This window comes from Prionailurus viverrinus, chromosome A1, assembly GCF_022837055.1.
Source record: "Prionailurus viverrinus isolate Anna chromosome A1, UM_Priviv_1.0, whole genome shotgun sequence".
NCBI lineage: Eukaryota > Metazoa > Chordata > Mammalia > Carnivora > Felidae > Prionailurus > Prionailurus viverrinus.
In genome coordinates, this window is record NC_062561.1 from 176,416,785 (window position 1) to 176,432,625 (window position 15,841).

Consider the following 15,841-nt stretch of genomic DNA (forward strand, 5'->3'; position numbering starts at 1 on the left):
TTGCCTTTTTATGTTATGGGTAGGGGTTTTGGTCAATGGTAAGCTATTAGTAGTTAAGTTTGGGGAGAGTCAAAAGTCAAATGCGGATTTTCGATTATGGGCGGAGTCAGCGACCCAACCTCTGTGCTGTTCAAGGACCAACTGTAGTGAGGACGTGAATCATGGCTGCTTTCCTCGTAGGCCCTGCTGGGAGCTTACAAGGCAGGCCTGGCGGGAGTAAGGGGCTGCCTCTGCTGGAGAAGCTGCTAGAACCCGCCTGTAATCACCGCTCCCCTTCACCAGCTGGGTCCGGTTGAAGCTCAGCGTTCCTCTTACTGACTTGAGCTCGGGTCTGGGAAGCAACCACCTCCCCAGTTATGCTCTGCTTAAGAGCATAGTAAGATATTAAGAGCATATTAAGATATTCATGAAATCAATAGCTTTTCTAGGCATTCACGCTAACCATTTAGAAGCAAAAAAAATTTTTTTGAATGACATTACTTAAAGACAAATTATAAAATACCTAGCCACCGTCAACACAAAAGATATAGCACCTCTGTTAATTCAGCCACACAGTCTCATTGAAGACCTAAAACAGGACAGTCAGCAGGAAGAAATTTTAGGTTCTTCAATAGGAAGATGAAATACCAGTAAAATGTGAATTCTTACCATTTAATTAATTCCGGTTAAGATCTCATTTTTTTTTGAAAAGGACAAAATTATTTTATTTATTTTTTAATTTTTTTTAATGTTTATTTATTTTTGAGAGAGACAGAGACAGAACGTGAGTGGGTTAGGGGCAGAGAGAGAGGGAGACACAGAATCTGAAGCAGGCTCCAGGCTCCGAGACGTCAGCACAGAGCCCGACGCGGGGCTCGAACCCACGAGCCGTGAGATCATGACCTGAGCCGAAGTCGGACGCTCAACCGACTGAGCCACCCAGGCGCCCCAGGACAAAACTATTTTCAAGTTCTTGTGGAAGAGTGAGTGTCAAAAATGGCAAAATATTCTTGAAAACAGAAAATATTTAAACTCATTCTAAAGCCAGAATAATAAAAATAGTACGGTCTGACCACAGGAAAAACAATAACAACACCACCACCACAATAGACAACAAAGCTACAATCGGATGATGGCCAACAAGAGAACGATGATGCAGGAGACCGTGTTTAGAAACATACCCCAAGTTGACACAGAAAGTTACTCTTCAACGTGGTGAGATTTCATTTCCATGAGAAGTCAATGGTACTTTACATCCGGGAGAAAACAAAAACTAGACTGCATTAATCACGCTAAATTGTTTGAAAAGGTTCAAAGTGCATTCCGAATCTAAATGTAAAATACAAAACGACAATAGTAGATGACGTTTTAGGCAAACGACTTTGGATGGAGATGAACTTCTTAAACAAGTCAGGAAACCCAGGTGCCTTACCGGGTCAGAGAAACAGAGCTGACTTCACCAGGCACTTAAGTTCTGTGGAGTGAAAAGTACCACATGTAAAGTCAGACGGTTTGGGGAAAACATCGCATCTATGATAAGCAGAGAGTCAATTTTCCCCTATATATGGAGACCTCCTATAAATTGATAAAAGACAACCGATGCACTCTAAAAAGGAGCAAAGGATACACAAATGCAAGGGAAGTGAGAAATGAAATGTGATCTTGGTGGGGTACCTGGGCAGCTCAGTCAGTTAAGCATCTGACTCCTGATTTCGGCTCAGGTCATGATCTCAGGGTTCATGAGTTCGAGCTCTGAGTAGGGCTCTGCGCTGACTGTGAGGAGCCTGCTTGAGACTCTTTCCCTCTCTCTATGCTCACTCTCTCTCTCTCTCTCTCTCTCTCAAAAAATGAATAAACTTCAAAAAAAATAATGAATCCAATTCTGATGTGGGGCAATAATCATTCTCATACAGCAGGCGTGGGGGCGTTAACTGCTACGACCATTTTGGAGGTGTTGATTATAGGTTCGTACACACTTACCTTTGGACCCAGAAATCCCACTCTCGAAAATCTATCCTCTGGATTATAAAAATACAACTGTAAAAATTCATATTTCAACACTGACTGTGGAGACAGAGGAGGAGGGATTCTCCCAGCATGCACCTGGATGGTCCTGGGTGGGCTGGGTAAAGAAATCCAAGCAATCCCTCCAATGGCTCGCTCTGCACCTGTTACAGAGCAGGAGACCGACCTACCTACACCAACCGGAGAGATGGCCCTAATCCTTCTGCAAAACTAGCAGATTGAAGAGAAATGTGTGAGGCACCTTCTCATTTTATGGTGAACAAAAGCCCCAACAGATGTGAATGTATGTATGAGCACAGAGGAATAGTTGAGAAGCTAAGACCTGCTCAGACCTAAAGACTCCACAGCCCCAAGCACAGGGGACACCTCTGAGAGTTTGCCACTCGGGGAAGGTCTTATTGAGAACATTTGTAGCACGGAAACCAGAAAATGCTGGACCTTCAGGCTTTACCCCCATAACAGCCAGTTATTAAACCAGTATCAACATGTTATGGCCATAAGGGGCTGAAAGGAGGGGTGGGGGGGGGGGTGCAGGCCTTGTGTCCAGAAGCCCTGACTCAAAGACGCGCTTATTCCTTACACCAAGAAATGCATGGACACGGATTAATTTTGTAGCACCCGCGAGATCTCTCAGCTCCCATTATCCAGGACTCTGGGCTTCCTCTCACAGAACACCATCCTTTCCAGAGGATTCTGAGGGCTGTGCGCCCTAAGAGAGTGCAGGAGACGCTATGCTGCATCCTTACCACTGGAGGGCAGTGTTACCACACCACCTGGAAGAGCTTGAAAGGGGTTCCCAGCCTCGGCCAGAAGCCAGCAGGTCCTGGGCCCTCAGGGACCCCCGTCCCCACCCCAGGGCCCTCCCCTGGGGGGGGTGGAGGAATAAAGAGGGCGGGAGGACTCAAACCTTAGTGTCCTGCAACTCAACTTACAGGCCATATGGGACAAGTCACCGCACTCCCCTGAGCCTCCCGTTTCCTCATCTGTAAAGCAGGGAGGTTTTAGCGTTGACTTCAGAGGGTGTTGTGATTCAACAAGCTTAGAAGGGTGCCTGGCACGCGGTGAGCCCTCAGCAAAATGTCAGCCGCCGTCCTTATGGCCGTTTGCCCAGGGCCGCGATGATCCCTCCCGTTCTCCAGCTCGCCCTCTGACGGATGTGCTATTATCTTCCGCATGACGGAGTAGGAGACCGAGGGGCATAGAAAGGAAGTGACTGTCCCCAGGCCACACAGTGAGCGGGGACAAGCAGGGACTTGAATCTGGTCTAGGTGCCACCACGGGGCTCTCGGGCTCTCCTCCCGGACTCAGCTCAGCAGGGGTGATGGGGGGGGGCAGTCTGCAGCTCTGGGTCTGGGGCCTGAGCCCCCCCCCCTTCCATGCCCTTCCACCCCCACCTGGGTGGACTACCCGGCGCTCAGCACCCCCTGCTCTCCGTCCCAGCCGCTTCCCTGGAAAGCGAGACTTGCCATCACAGACTCCCGGGGACATTCGGTGACAGCGAGCGCACAGGCTTCAAAACAAAGAAGCCACGTATTCGTGCCGTTATGCCACTCGGTTTGTTGGGCTCCAAGTGTAGGCCGGGCCCAGCAGCCAGGCTCCAGTAACCCCCGCCAGGGGTGGCCCTAACGGGCTTGCAGTCTGAATGTCTTGCCCTTGGCACAAGCCGTGCTCCCTGGCAGGGTCTGCGGGTCTGGCACTTGGAGGGTATGCGAGGTGCCTGAATTTCAGCACCCCCCCCCCATCCTTCCCCTTACGTACTCACATGCACGCACATGCGCACACACGGGGAGGGGGGTGGGTCGTCGTTTGCGGGGCAAGTGACTGAGCAGCAGAGGCTGGCGGCTGGCGGCGGGCGGCGGGGGGCGGGGGGGCTGTCAACCTGCAGCCGCTCAGCGCGACAAGCACGGCCTCATGCCGACAACAGCTGGCTCGTTGGGACGATAGCTTTTCTGAGCCTCACCCAGACTTAGGAAGCCGCTGTGCCGAGCCAAAGTCTGGGTGTCCAACGCTGCGCACCGGGAGAGGACCAACCCCCCCCCCCCCCCCCCCAGCTCGGAGGGTCGCCGTCAGTGGCCACGCCCATTTCTTCGCTTGGCTTTCTCCTCTGCAAGCCGTGGACGGTGCCGGGCCCCCCACATCGCGGCGGTGGGGGACCTGACCGGGGATCTGTAACGGGAGCACTCTGCAGAGTGCCTGGAGCCCGTGAGCACTGGGGGAAGAGTCCACGCTGACTTTCTCATTGCCCGTCTTCACCGCTCAGCTCACGGCTCCCGTTCCAAGCTGACGATCGCCTCTCCTCTGCCCTGCCTCGTAATAGACGGGTGTTCAGGACCCCCGCCTGCAGTGCTGTCCGGAGGACAGAACAGGACAGAGACGCCAGTGCCCGACACACAGGCTGGCAGTGTGAAAGAACAACCCCAACCTCCTGTAGACCCCCATCTCCAGCCCTGCAAGCGGTTGGGCTCAAACCTTGTTTCATGCTTGACTCTCTCCTGCCCCACATCTGGTCAGTCAGCAAATGCAGCCCAGCCTGAGCGCGGCTCACCCGGGGTGATGACCCCCCATCCGTGAGCCACATCATCTCCAGGCCTGGGCCCCCTGAGCTGCCTCCAGGGGAGCAGAGTTGTCTGGTCTGAGCTCTGCTCAGAGCTCTCCAGTGGCTCCCTCTTACCCACTCCTCAAACGCTTTGCATACTCTGTTCTCTCTGTCTAGCACGCCCTTCCTCAGACAGCCACAGCGGGCTCATTCAGGTGCCTGCCGATGCTCCCGTGACAAAGCTGCCCCTTCAAGATCATGAGCCGGGTAGACAGGTGGGCAGCGCGGGGAACTGAAAAGCCCTGAGGAAAAGGGGCTCCACGCAGACAGTCAGAATGCGAGTTCGGGGCACCGTGTTCCAGAGGAAATAGAAATCCGAATTTTCATGTGAAATTGCCCGACTATTAAACGCTGGTAGTCACCTCTGCAGCTCATTTCTGATCCTTAAGATCCCATCTATGGTCAGTCGCTACATCATAGAAACACCAGTAAAAGAAAGCAAAAGGAAATAGAGGGCAACACCGTTTTTCTTTCAATCCCGCCCACCGCCCGCCCCCATGCTTCCAGGTATGGGATGAGTTGTATCCCCCAAAATTTCATGTGCTGAGGTCCTAACCTTTGGTCAGAACGTGACTGCATTTGGAGATGGGCGCTTTAAAGAGGCAATTATGTTACAACAAGGTCATTGGGTTGGGCCACTGTCCAACGTGACAGGTGTCCTTACAAGAAGAAACTACCACGCAGATACACAGAGGAAGGTCATGTGAAGACACAGGAAGAAGATGGGTAACCGTGTACAAGCCAAGGAGAGAGGCCCCAGAATACGACACCTTGATGTTGGACTTCCAGCCTTCAGAACGGTGAAAAGATCCAGTCCTATTGTTTAAACCCCCAGCCTGTGGTACTGGTTACCTCACCCACAGCAAACTAACTCATTCTGTCTTTTTCACTCTTTTCACTCTTTCTCCCCCCCCCCCCCCCCCATCTGGTGGGACAGAAAATGATCAGGTTCAAGAGGGAAGAGGGAAGGTGGCAGATTTGGTGAGGCCAAGACAAACCCTCATTGCAGAAACGGGGTAGGGGGCGCTAGAGGCAGGAAGACCTCAATCGGCAGCATCTGACGCTACAACTGAGGGACCACAACCAATTCCCCCACTATCCCGGGAGTTGGGTGGCTCCTTGTCCCCATTTTATACGGGGGGGGGGGGGGGGGGTGGAAACTGAGGCTTTGTAGCCAGCACGCGGCAGCGCGGGGATTCGGTCCTGGCTCCCCTGCACCGCCCTGGCCTCGTGCTCGGCGGTGGGGCTTGCCCAGGGGAGCGGGGGGACGGGGGGGGGGGCGGGGGGACCGACCTTCCAGAATTCCCAGCAAACCCTGGCAGGAGCTGCAGCAGGAAAACAAAGGGACGGCTCGCTTGCTGGCTGCGGAGGAGCGACTCGCCACCAGGGGGCAGCGCGCGCTGGCAGCCGCCCGGGGACCGCCTTTGTCCGGGTGAGGCCCCCTTCCCGCACCCCACAGACGCGGGAGCTCCCCCTACCCCCCGCCCCGATCCTCCCGGCCCGCGGGCGACCAGCTACCCCGGACAGGGCCCTGCACCCTGCACGCCGTCGCAGAGGCTCCCCTCTGTGTCACCTGGCCCTCCCTCCTTTCTGGCTGCCCAACGGATTGCATTTCCTGTCATCTCCCAGGGCCCGGCTCAAAGATCTTTCCAGTCTCTCGGCTTTCATGGAGACTTCCTTCATCTTGTGCACACGCAGGCAGATCGATGATGCTTCGTAGCCACGGCCCAGCCCTCCCTCCATCAGCCCGCTCTGGGCTGTGAAAGCATCTCCGGTGTGCAGTGAGTGCGGGGCAAATCTAGATCCCCCACCCCTTTCCCCGTTCTGTCCGTTGGGACCCCAGAAGCCGTCCTTCCTAGAAATCCCCAAGCTGCCCACCTCCTGGGCCGAGAGGGCAGCCAGAGCCTGTTATCTGTCCCTGTGCTGACCACACGGGCCTGGAAAGGTCTGTTTAGGGACAGAGACCTGTTTGGACCGCAACCACATCTGAGTCATCCCTGTGCCCCAGGCCCACCTTGGTGGCTGCTGGTCAGTCCTTCCTTGGGTTCCCAGGGCTGCCCCGGTGCCTGGAGGCGCCCCTCAGGTGTGCCCACCCTCCTGCAGCTGGCCTTTCTCCTGGGGGTGGGGCGGGGTGCCTGGCCTAGGGAAGAGAGTTGCCAATCAACATACCTGACATCTCAACTCAGGCAGGCGGCTCCAGTGGCCACGCCCCCTGCCTTCCACACACACACACACACACACACACACACACACACGCACACACACGCAGACACAAAAGTGACGTTCACCTGCTGCTGGAAAACATCCTTCCTGTACCTTTCCTCATTTCCCCCTCAAACAGCCTTGCAGAGTGGAAAGGCCGCCTTGCCCATTCCACAGATGAGGAAACTGAGGCAGAGAGCAGGGGCCTGTGCGAGCTCTGTCTCCATCTGACAAAGCTGTGCCCTCCTCCTGGAGCCTGCCTGCCCTCTCCTCCTGGCCTTGGCCTCCCACCTCAAGTGTTTTCCCCCTGGGTCTTATGCCTCCCCGTGCTGTTTCTTCAGAGGACCCAACACTGGACACTCAGGTTAGTCTCTCGTGTGACCATGACTGCCTGTCTCCCCCCGTCAGCTCAGCTCCGCGTGTAGGAACCGTGTGAGTCTTCTTCACCGTGGTATTCCTCACACAGAGCACTTTGCCGGGCACACAAGCAAGTGAGTGGGTTGAATGAAATGACTCAAAAGTCAGAACAGGCCGAGGGAGCGTGTGACATCATCCCCATCTTCCCCGTCATCCCCAGGCCGGGAGTGCGGGCTCATCTGGAAGAGAAGGAACCTTTGTGATAGATATACCAGAATGAAGCAGTCTATCAAAGTGTATTTGGTTATAAAGTTGATAGATGTGAAGTGACATGTCTGTCAATTGCACGTGTTAATAGCAGAAATAGAATGGACTGAAATCAGCGACTTAGTAAAAGGCGTCCGGGGGGGGTGCGAGCCACGTGAAGACAAAGGGGATGGAATGAGGCTTTGGAGTGCCCGTGTTGCTGCTCCCGTGGGTGTGCAGTGAGCCGAGGACGCAGCTGGGGTTTGAGCACGCAGAGCAGACGGCCCAGAGGAGGCTGCCTTGGTCATGGGCCCCCTCCTCCTGCTGATGAGATCATGAAAATAACAATACTTGCTACAGGCATTAAAGTCAGCCATGGGGGACCAGCCGCTGTGACCTTGCTAGCTGTGCCCGGGGGGGACATCAGGAGGTTAGTGGCGAACTTGGGTTGTTAAGGGAACGACCGCACTGACGAGGGTGCAGGCCTGCTGCGCCACCCACGTTTACATTGTCCTGTGGGCTTGAGTCTGCATTGCCCCTCCTGTCGGGCTTGTTCCCATTTGTGAATGAGAGGAAGCCGGAAAGGGAGAGGAAGGGGTCAGCGCAGAGAGGGCGGCCAGCTTGCTTTGGCCTCACAGCCACAGTGGCAGGGAGAGGATTGCCATCCAGGTCTCTCAGTCAGCAGCACGGCTTCCAGGGCTGTGCACTGCGTCCCCAGGCTCACCCTGCGTGGAGCCCAATCTTGGCAGGCTTTCGTCTGAAGCCCCAGTCACGTGCCTTGAATTATTCCTCCAAGGGGCTGCTGCTGGTGACTTCTCTGGCTTTCGATTTACGATGCTTCCTGCCAGGAGGATGCTGGTGTCAGAGCTGGAAGATGCCCACAAGAGCCCGTGGCAGTCTTCATGCCCTCCGCACTCATTTGTCGGGCCCACAGCACGCGCCAGGCAGTGGACATAAAGCCCCATAAGTTCAAACCTCAAGTCTGCATCTTACTAGCCGTGTGATGTTGGGGGAACCACTCTACCTCTCTGGGCACTTTCCATTTGTAAAACGGGGTCAATCACTCACAGCAGTTTGCTTAAGCAGCTGAGGAATAACACACAACATGTGAACGCGCCCGATGTAGTCGGGGCGACAAAGGCACTGAGTTCCTGGCCCCTAATCTAGCACCGTCTCTAGGTCAGAAAGCAGGACATACGAGGAAGGCCAAGTTGTGGGTCCTCTGAATACTGGATGCTGAACTTGGATTTCACCCTGGGAGCCATGGCGGGATTGGAGAGAAGTACTCAGATTTGCATTTCTGGAAAGACCCGTGAAGAGTGGATCAGAGGGGAGAGACCGGTCAAGCCAGGAGATGCCCAGGAGTCCCCCAGAGTGATGGATGGAGCAGATGAACCCAGGAGCCAGTCAAGGACCAAAGAGCCACCCAGTTTCCATTTCTGTTCCTATTAATCTCGCGTTTGTGCCCCAGCATTGAACACCCACACGCTCAGACTCCCTGTGATTTGGGGGTTTCCTCACTCAGCTTTTACCTAAATCCTTGCTCCTACCCCTTTCTGCCCATCCTTTATGCAACACGGGGACATAAACATTTTCTTTTAAAGGAAGCTGCATCGTGTCAAGAAAGAGCCCTGCGCAAAAGGCAGCCCCGAGTTGGGCACTCTGCCCTTCCTGACACTCACATAGTACCTGGGGGCAGGAATGACAGTCTCAAAGATGTCTGCGTCCTCATCCCCTGGATCTATGAATGTCACTTCCCACGGGGAAGGGGACTTTGCAGATGTAATCGAGTTGAGGATCTTGAGATGGGGAAATGATCCGGGATGGGGCCAGAGGCGGCCAGTGTCGTCACAGGGGTCTTTGTGAGTGGGATTAGAGCCTTCATAAGAGACCCCAGCCCCTCCCACCACTGAGGACACAAGGAAAAGTCTGCAACCCGGAAGAGGGCCCCACCTGACCGTGCTGTCACCCAGATCTCGGACCCCAACGTTTCTGTTGTTTATACAGAAGAGAATCAATCCGTGGCATTTTGTTATTGCAGCTCGAGAGAGACTAAGACACTCTCCTGGAGCCTCAGGAACGTCCACGGCCCTTCTGACGCCTTGATCAAAGCCAGCGAGACCGGCTTTGTTACAAGTTGTGACCTTGACCTCCAGATCCCCGAGACAATAAACGTGTTTTGATCAAGGCAGTAAATTCGAGGAAAGTTATTACAGTGGTAATAGGAAACTAACGCACGCCTTCGCCTCTCTGGGCCTCTGTTTCCCTGTTGAGGCTGTGGACACGGGGAAGCATTATGCACAGGCATAAAGTGAAAGTCAAGGCGAAGCAGAAAAAAAGCATGCCCTTCTGAGGAGGCCTGGACCTTCTCTGTGCCACCGCGGACTAGGCAGAGCGGACATCCCAAACTCAGATGCCTGCCCCATCTAGTTGCAGAAGTGGGTGAAGTGGGCAGGTGTGAGAGGGGCAGTGCGGACTGGTGGGGTCTGTGGGAAAGGACCGAGCAAAGGCACTGAGAGTAGGGATGGCCCCCCCACCACGTTGCCAGGTTAGAAGGTGGGTCCCTGTGGCCGGTCACCCATCTCTGCTTAGAGAAGTCGGGATGATGGATTTTCATGTGAAATCTCTCAATCCTTAGATATTGCCAACCAATTAGAAAAGAAATAAACAGTGAGCCGGCCAAACCAAACACATCTGCAACCCAGCCTGGCCTCTAGCTTGTCATTCAAACTCCGGGCTTTGGTGTCGACATGTTCGGGCTGGAATCTCGGCTCTGCCCCAGCTGACGCACCTGGGAACTTGCCTGAAGATGGGCAACTCTGAGCCTCAGTTTCCTCATTTGTGAAAAAGGGGTAAGAATGCTTACCTTGCTGGGTTGGGGGGAGAATAGATTGTAAAGAAGGGCACAGAGTACGGAATGAGCTTCTTACTAAATGTTCTTTGGTATTTTTATTACCGTTGTTCTACTGTGAGCAAGGAAGACGTTTTTCCAACCTTCTACGCCCTGGCTGGTCCTTCCTGTAGGAAGGGCCTCCGAGCCAACCACTGTGAGCCTGAACTCTGAGAAGAGAGCCCTGCAGTTGGCTGTGCCCGTGGTCCCACCTCAGGGCGTGTGAGGTGTTGTGAGCCCGTCACCCAGAGCCTGGTGCCGGGGGGGGGGGCCAGACTCAGGAGGCTCCTAAAAGAGCAAGGCCATGTACACTGAATTAAAATCACCACCTTGCCACGCCAGTGCCCCATCCTGCTCCTTTCTTTTCTTTTCTTTTCTTTTCTTTTCTTTTCTTTTCTTTTCTTTTCCTTTTCTTTTTCGTTTTTTGAGAAAAATAAATGTTTTTATTATACCATCACTTACTCCTTCGCTAATACACTTCCTTTGTTAAAGAATTATGAGTTAGCATACAGGGTAGTATTCATTTCAGGAGTAGAGTTTAGTGATTCGTCCTTTACATGTAACACCCAGGGCTCAGCCCAACAAGCGCCCTCCGTAAGGCCCATCCCCCGTCTACCCATCCCCCACCCACCTCCCTCCATCAGCCCTCAGGATTCTCTGTATCTAAGAGTCTCTTACATCCTACTCCTTTCTTTTTTTTTTTAATTTTTAACGTTTTTTATTTCTTTTGAGAGAGAGAGCGTGCGTGGGGGAGGGACAGAGAGAGAGAGGGAGAATGAACTGCATGGTCATCGCAGAGCCCGACGCAGGGCTGGACCTCACGAACCCTGGGATCGTGACCTGAGCCGAAATCAAGAGTCAACGCAGGTGTCCCCCATCCTGCTGCTTTCGAAAGCAGCATTCACAAACCTCTGACTGCCAGACTGAGATCCGGCTTGCAGCCCCTGATCCCCCAAGCCCCAAAGAAATGTGGTGAACTCGGGGTTTCCCCAAATTTAACTCTTACACTACAGCCAGTATCTCCTATCATTTGTGTGTACTTCTTCAAGTCGACTCGTTTTTCTTTTTTTTTTTTATATTTTTTTAATGTTTTATTTATTTTGAGACAGGGAGAGACAGAGCATGAACAGGGGAGGGTCAGAGAGAGGGAGACACAGAATCTGAAACAGGCTCCAGGCTCTGAGCTGTCAGCACAGAGCCCGACGCGGGGCTCAAACTCTCGGGGCTGCGAGATCATGACCTGAGCCGAAGTCGGCCGCTTAACCGACTGAGCCACCCAGGTACCCCGACTCGTTTTTCTTATACTTCTGCAAATCCAGCTCCATCTCGGGAACACTATATGCAAAACAATGGTTTTGGTGAGCTAATTATTATTTTCTTCTTATACATGGCAAGACAAAAAAAATGTCTCTGTTAGAAATTTACAAACTCATCCGGGTTCTGATGGCAAATCTTCCTGCCTGCACTCACAATGGTCAGGCAGCCCCTTCGGGTTGGTTGAGGTAAAGGGCAGCATGATCTCACTACTGCTACTCCTCCCGGGAGGTTTCCCCCAACTTTGGTTCCCCTGCCATGGACACTTGCAGAGGGGACGGGGAAGGAAGGAGTGAGGAGAAACTGGGAACACTCCCCAGGCATCCTTATCAGCTCTTGATTTTTTAAAAATGGATTTTACAGTGTGTTGGAGTAATTCATTCATGCCTTCTGCCTGGAAAATGGTTCCCAGTCCTTTCATTGAAATTCAGTGTGTGAACTAAACATGTGGCTTCAGCAGCTCCCCGTTTTCTGTGGGACTGAGACCAAACCGTGGGCAGGGCATTCAAGGCTCTTCACAGCCCTCACTTTCCAGCACCCTCTCTTCCAGCTGTGCCCCCCTTGAGTCTCTGTGTTCCAGTGCTGTCCAGCCACTGATGGTCACCCTTCTGTGATGTCCGTGCTGCAGTCACTGTTAGGAAAAACCCCTTAGACTTCGTTGGCTAAGCACACTTCTTTTCAATCTCCAAAACCCTACTCAGCACCACTTTCTTTGTGGAGGTCCCCTCCCCTGATTCATCCTGTGAGCTCAGTCCCTCCCCCAGAAGAGTTGCTTACTCCTTCTCCTCTACCAAATGTCCCAAATCCTTCTGCTTCTTGGCATCTTCTTTGCCAGCACTGTGGGCTGAGCCCACAATACTTGCCACCCCGCTGATGACGAGAGCCCCCAAACACTCCCTACACCCCCTTCACACCTCCCACCTCCTCTAATCTGATCTCCACGGCAGTGAGAGTGATCATGGAAAAACTCTGGCCAGAGCATGCTGCTCCCCTGTTTAAAATTCCCCAGCAGCTTCCACTTTACCCAGAATATAATCCAAGACCTTGGAAAAGCCCCCAGAAACCTGGCATGATCTTGTCCCCACCCACCTCTCTGGCCTCCTCCTCCTCTTTCCCCCAGCACACTGGCCTACTCTTCTTGCCCCAGAGTTTGTAGCTGCTGTCCCCTTCTGGAATGTTCTGTGCCTACCTGCCTTCCACACAAGTTCCCACCCACCCTGTTCCATACACACACATACTGTCTTCACCCGTCCATCACTCGGGACTCACCTGAACAGTCATCCCCTGGGGAAGCCCTCAATGCTCCCCCCTGTGACTGGGTGGTCCTGGAGGGCAAGGGTTACATCACATTGATTTGTATGTCCCCCGGCTGGGGACAGAATGAGACCTAGACTATGTGTGGGGACAGACCCACGGGCCTCACAGGAAGATCCAGCTTTCCAATGAAGCGGACCCTCTAGCCTCCCTTGGGCTTGTACCAAGCAAACGTGAATACTGCTGGCCTGGTTCTTGAGGGCTGGGCAAGGCCACCGCCTGCCTGTACATCAGGGAGTGGATTTACAAAAAAGGGGCCCACTCGTCCTTTTGAGTTATAGAGACACGTACCTAGCCGGTCAAACAAATTTGAGTACAATGAGCATAAGAGTCAGGACAAGCCAGTCTGGAGGCTTTGCCTGTCCTGGGTCGGTGCAGCCTAGGGCAGCGCCCTGACCTTGCTGGCCATTTCCTGGGGGCGCCTGGAGCCTGCTTCGGATTCCGTGTCTCCCTCTCTCTCTGCCCCTCCCCCGTTCATGCTCTGTCTCTCTCTGTCTCAAAAAGAAATCAACATTAAAAAAAAATCATTTTGAAACTGACATTTTCTTTTTTTTTTTTTCGTTTTTTTTTTATTTTTGAGACAGAGAGAGACAGAGCAGGAATGGGGGAGGATCAGAGAGAGGGAGACACAGAATCCGAAACAGGCTCCAGGCTCCGAGCTGTCAGCACAGAGCCCGACGCAGGGCTCGAACTCACGGACCGCGAGATCGTGACCTGAGCTGAAGTTGGCCGCTTAACCGACTGAGCCACCCAGGCGCCCCGAAACTGACATTTTCTGACCATACTGGTGAAAAGACAAGTACAATTCCAGCTGGATAACATTCATTCTTCTCCCCTCTTACTTGAAAATAAATTGAGGGCACCTGGGTGGCTCAGTCGTTTAAAGCACCCGACTCGTGATTTCGCCCCAGGTCGTGATCTCACGATTCGTGAGTTCTAGCCCCGCGTCGGGCTCCGGGCTGACAGCACAGAGCCTGCTTGGCATTCTTTCTCTCCCTCTCTCTCTGCCACTCCCCTACTCGCTCTCTTTCTCTCTCAAAAGTAAATCATCTTAAAAAAATAAAATATATTGAAACATTTTCTTGGAAGAGTCTCTGCTCCCCTCCCCTCCGCTACCCTGTGTCTCACGTTCTATTTGATCCTCACCTGTCCCGGATCCCAGGCTCTGCGAGGGGCTCTGGTGTCAGCAAGGGATATGAGGGGGTCAGCCAGGCCAGTATAACCTAGTGCATACGCCTGTCCCAGTACCAAGCCTGCTTTTTTTTTTTTTAACGTTTGTTTTTTTTGAGACAGAGAGAGACAGAGCATGAACGGGAGAGGGGCAGAGAGAGAGGGAGACACAGAATCGGAAGCAGGCTCCAGGCTCCGAGCCGTCAGCCCAGAGCCCGACTCGGGGTTCGAACTCACAGACCGCAAGATCGTGACCTGAGCTGAAGTCGGACGCTCAACCGACTGAGCCACCCAGGCGCCCCAAGCAGGCCTGCTTTTAACTCACTCGGTGTTGGTTGAACATCTGTCATTGTTGGTACTGATGGATTCGTTGGTGGTAATAACTTTGCTGGTGTCATCTTGTGAGTTCAAGAGGGTCCTCCAAAAACTCATGTCCACTTGGGGCCTCAGAGCGTGGCCTTATTTGGAAATAAGGTCATCTCGCGTTTCTTCAGACCTCGAGATGAAATCATCCTGGCTAAATTTGATGACGCTTCAAAGATTGTCAGCCGTGCGTCCTGGCAGCTACCAGAGGCCAACAGAGAAGCATGGGATGTTATCTCACAGCCTCCAGAAGGAACCAACAGCTGCAGAGCCTTTGGCCTCCTGAGCAGTGAAAGGATACACTTCTGCAGTTTGAAGTCACCTGGTCTGTGGTTATTGGTTACAGCAACGCTCGCTGTGCTCAGCCCCACGGCAGCCCCGCCCGTGAGGAAAGCACTATTCCTGTACTCCAAGCAGACATCAGGACAAGGAGGCTCAGAAGGTTCCAGAAGCTTGCCCCAAGTTACCCTTGCCCTCCCCCAGGCTCTGGCTACAAGCGGGCCCAGGATGCGGGGACTTGGGTCGTGGAGTGGACGGGAGACGAGGCGTGGAAGGCGTGGGGGATGAGCCTGGCGGGTTGAGACAAGGCACGGCCACCAAGGGGAAGAAGCATTCTGCGGAAGCTGCCTCCCTAGCCAAGCAGAATCCACCCTGGCTGGCTCGTCAGCGTCAGCAGAAAGACAAAAGGAGGTCTTCATCCCCTGTCCTGCCATCAGAGCACCTTCCAGAGCCCAGGACCTTATGCGGTGGGGGGTGGGGGGTGGAGGGGGGTGCTGGGAGGGAGGTGGGCAGGTGGGCAGGGGGGCCAGAGAAGCATCCCAGGGTGGATGAGCTGAGTGGAAACCGCCTTGGGCTCCACATAGAAGCATTGCAAGAATACAAGCGGTATTTTTCCAGAGTGCCTGTCACTTGTTAATTAGTATTTCCTTTGACTTGCCGGGAGGGCTCATCTGCAGGGTGTTGGGTGCACAAAGGTTCATCTCCCCAAGCGGTAGCTGAACCCTTTGGTGTCAGAGCCCCCCAGCCAAGGGATGGGGGTCTTCAAGGCCATGCTAATTCCTTCCAGAGGGTGTGAGGGTACGTTCATGTCTCTAGTCCGTCATTCATCTCTGCACATCGACAACTACATACGGAGCCTCCACTGAGGGCCCGCCGTAATTCTAGGCCCGGAGATCAAATGGTGGACGAGATTCGTGTGACCTCTGTGCTTGAGCAGCTCCCAGGCTGATGTGAGGGACAGCCATCTTAATTAGCCCACAAAGGATGTTTCATTCCCAACGTCAAGAAATGGAGACTTGAGACCCTGTCCGGGGCCCTGTAGGGCCAGTTTGGAACTGGGAAGTTTGAACTGAGAGCTGAGGGGTGACGCAGGGTTGGGTAAAGAG